We start from the raw sequence: 4624 nt of genomic DNA, 5'->3' as shown, positions 1-4624 counted from the left end.
TAAAATACGAAAAAAGCTCTGCTGATAGCGAAAGCTGACCCTATAATATCCCTCCTTATGGCTTTTTCACAGGGCACACATTTCGAGTTACCCCATTTCATAAACTTACAGACGCAAAATATGTTGAGTGTAAATGTAGATTGATGAAGCTTTTAGAAGTTCTAGCATCCTTTTTATTTAGATAAACACATATACATACGTGCGACCAGATGCCCCACTTGCATGTAAACAAAAGATGGGTGCGGATTCCCCAAGACAGAAGTGTGTGTGTGTGGTGAAAAGTGTTGAGTTTGCTTTTCTGTAATGTTGAATTCAATCTGAAAACTTTGAAATACATCATCAAAGCTCCAGAATTTCAGAAAATAGTCTTCGTTGCCCACTTAAACGAATTGAAGTCTTACAATTCAGTAATTCAACAAAATGAATACGGATTTGTAGTGAACACTGCCTACTACTTGCCCCGAATGTAATTTTGATAGTTTCTGTTTGAATTTGTATAAGTTTAAATAAAATTTACAATGGCAATCTGGTTTAATATAGCCCCATAATTTGATCTCTGCAATTGGATATTTAATAATGAGCGGGAACGTGGAAAGAGAACGGAGAACGAAATCTAACGCTCGGTTGTAATTTGTTACTTCATTTATATTATGATATACATATATAAGAAACAATATACTAAATTATTATTGAATTTATTATTTAATGATAATGGAACACTTTATCAAAACATATCAATTATGTGGGTACATAACGTTTCGACGCGGAACGGTTGGATGCCAGATAATAATTTTTTTTTTCCAATATTTTTTCAAATTATATTTGTTATAAGTTCATACCGTTTTGATAACATACATTTTTTACCAGCATGATGTTGGGAGTAATGTACAAGACAATGATCTTGCCAGTCCTCATGTATTCCTCGGAGACTTGGGTTCTTAGCGAGAAAAATTGCGAACTCTTGGCCGCATTCGAGAGAAGAATCCTCTGAAGAATTTTCGGCCCCCAAATTAGGATGGACGATTCCGTAGCCTATATAATGACAAAATCTACGAGCGATACCATCATCGTCAGGTCCGGTTCAATAGGTTTCGGTGGACGGGTCACTTAATCGAATGAGGATGATCCAGTCGGGAAAGTTTATAAGGACAATATTTTTGGTAGAAGAAGAAGACGAGGCAAATCCTGCTTGAGATGGAGCGATGGCGTAGGTCAGGACGCCAGACAGCTTTTAGGGATATCGAATTGGTGGACCTCGGTGCAAAACCGGGATGTCTGAAGTTCCTTATTAAGGCAGGCCTAGATCGGATACCGCTTGTTGCGCCATTGATGATGATAGTAATGATGATGATGTTGGGGGTTTATTTTAAAATATATTTATGTATATTAAAAGAGTATGTTATGAAGATGTGTTTTGAATTGTGTAGCAATAGTATTGAACTAGCGTTTTATAAAACGATATCTACTGCTTTCAGGCACAATTTTTGGTACCAGATTTTGTTCCAGGTTGAAATGTTCTTAAAAAACATGGTTTACGGGTCAACATCCTTCTTCCTTTGGATAACCATTCTTTTGAGGGTGAATTGAAAATAGGAAATTATGGTATGTAATTGTTTAGCGAATAGCGTGATAGCTTTGCTGTCAACAATTGTTATCCAAAGAAATATCGGAATAGGGGAAGCGTTAGAGAAACCAACCATGAAGGATATGATATGAAACTCGCATTCAGAGATGTGAAATACGATATGAACGATCACAACCAGGACAATATTCCTTCAAAGCATTCTAACTGAAATATTGTGAGAATTGCAAGCATATGTCGTAACTGCGGTGAATTTTTGCCACACAATTGATGCATGATTTAAACCAAACGCAGGTTTAAAAATTGAAACAGTGGACACAGTTGGAATACCGAGCAAGTATGATTTATTTTGTTCGCTATTTCGAGAGCCTACTGTATAAGGTATATATGTATATGTGGGTAGTAGTCAAGGCATTGAAATTTCATAAGGTTTTGTTTTACATTCTCTTTTTACACGTGTAAAAATAGTTCGTTACGAAAACGGAGCCGAAATTGTGAAGGAGTAGGATAAGCTGTTTATATAAAAACAGTTTAACTTTTTGTGGAGTTGAGATGTTGTATTTGATGATGGGGCATAGGGAACTGAAGACACTGGTTGCACGCACCTTGGTAACGTGGCGTACGCGGAAAAAATGGGGATTCTTAATCACCCAAGATAGATAACTTCTTTGACGGTTGGGATGGGAGTGTTGCTGATTTTGAAGGACAGGATAGAGGATTATTGTTTCGCAAGTTTACGATGGGAAAACACAGTCTTGTTGACCGTTACGATAATGGCTGGAGGTTTGTGGATTTTTACAGCTTTGATCGCCTTGTCATTGGTGGCATAAGTTATTCAATTGGTCGACAATGTACGAGCACTAAATTTGGCGACACAGCAAGAGGTCGTGTCATCGGGCTCGAAAGATATCTCCTAATGGTCGCTTGCCTTCGTTTGAGTGTTGCATCTACGGCTGTTCTCAGGATTGAAGACCTTCGTCCGTCAAGTTCAACACAGATCACTTATAAGATCCAGCTTTTATTGGTAGTGGTTAGCGTGATGCGTTCAAACCGGGAAGCTGAGCGTTGCGTTCGCCCTGGTAAAAAGGTATTCATTATTTCTCTGGTCAAGGAAGTAGAAACTACGTAAAATAGCAAAGATTTCGGAATCGTATACCGCACCACGAAAGAACTTGTATGTGTTAACGGTTGCCTTCTCATTTGCGATGATGAGCAGCTGAAGGTGGAAAGAACACTTTACCACACAGCCGTATATCATAAAGTGAAGTTCCGCCTCTTGTGGCCGCTCCTCTAAAAAGAAGTGAGATCATTTCCACCATTAATGCATTTAAATGAATTAAAATGGTTGGACTTGACGCAAAACTATTCATCGCTCCTCCTCAAGTTTCCGAAGAGTTACTACTTCCACTTGTATGGAAATTCTGGCAATCCAAGATCCAGAGAGTGGAAGAAGGAGATGAGCGCGAAGATCCCGAAAAACACCGCCGGTCTTGAGGGCCACAATTGGAAGATTTAGTTCTAGAACACATTAAGCAACGTCTCAAAAGCCTTCATCGATTTCGACAAGGGTTTTGATAGCGTAAGCAGATCAGAGCGACATATGCTTGCGCATAATGTCACGTCCCGCTTCAAACATCACCTAAATGGAATCCGCCACGGTTGTTGTCTGTCGCCGAGCCAGAGATTCAAAGGGTTACAGAACATACAAAGATTGGTTATTATCTCTTTGGGATTTTTAGGAAATGTTTATTGCCATTTGTAAATCTACCTAAAAGCATTCTTTTTATTTGCCAAATCTTTCCTCAAAAAATAATTAAGAGAACTAAATCCATACAAAAACTGTAGAATAATAGACATGTCGTCTGATAATTATCAGCATTATAAATTTATTCAAATCCAATAGCTGCTAGCCGGCCATAAATGACTGAAAACATATTTTCTTTTGAGGAACCACTTAATCAAATGGCAGGCTCTTTTTCAACAAATTCAGCAATTTTCGCGATATTCTAATGTAAATACGTCACGACTGTAAAATCCTACCAGATGAAAATAAAATTTAAGGATCAAGAATATGTCCCAATAAAATATACTTCGTAACGCTCCCAGTCCCCGTATTATAACACATTATAAAGTAGTATGGGTACACTAGACAAATTTTATAACATGTTATCGAGTCACTTCCTCACGTCAACGTAGAGTATGTATATGTACTTGGAGTGGACAAACGAAACAATATACTATACGTGAAAGCAACTGGATCCACTTGCTATTTAGGTACATTGTTTCCAAAGAGCTTGATGTCCCTTTCTGAGGTCCTGTATTATCGTCGAATTTTGCATATGCATACGTTTTTTCTGTTTTTCATTATAATGGATTCCAAGAACTTTCATGCTACACTCCCCGATAGAAAGCTTAGTAAACAATTCAAGCTTCAGTCTGACCTTCCAGAGAAGCGCATGCCAGACTAATCATGAAATTTCAACACATTCGTTGTCCTATTATTGTTGAGGGCTTTGGAAATACGTATTTGCTCACTTAAGTTAGTATCATGCGTAAGTGCTTCCGGCCAACATTGTAACTTGTCTCTGTAACGTAGTATATGTATTTTGTCTGTTTTTATCACCGCTTTATGCATTACTGTGGCTTGTATTTTTCTTGAAAATCAGAGCAAATGTTTGTTCTACATATATGCATGTTTTAGGAATGAATTTTTAAAAACTGGTTTCGCGGAAGGGAGAAGACTTAGGAAGCCGCATTTAGAACACGGCACAACAAAAACAACGGATAATAGCATAAAATACCAGTACCAGAACTAGCAAGCATGAAGCAAAATTGAGGTGTTTACACATTTAAAATTCATTAGTTCGTGTCGCACAAATGAGATAGAAGGGCTTATTTTCTATGAATTGAATAGATTAAATGCACGCCACAGTGAGCAGCTGGTCGTGGTTATTTATAAAAGTTCATATTAGTAACTTAAATTAAAATTTGACGATACAATGGCTGAGTTGGCTGAGTGTCAGCCTCTCGATTTCGTTGCTT

This window comes from Hermetia illucens, chromosome 6 (genome assembly GCF_905115235.1).
Source record: "Hermetia illucens chromosome 6, iHerIll2.2.curated.20191125, whole genome shotgun sequence".
Lineage (NCBI taxonomy): Eukaryota > Metazoa > Arthropoda > Insecta > Diptera > Stratiomyidae > Hermetia > Hermetia illucens.
This window is presented reverse-complemented; position numbering follows the sequence as displayed.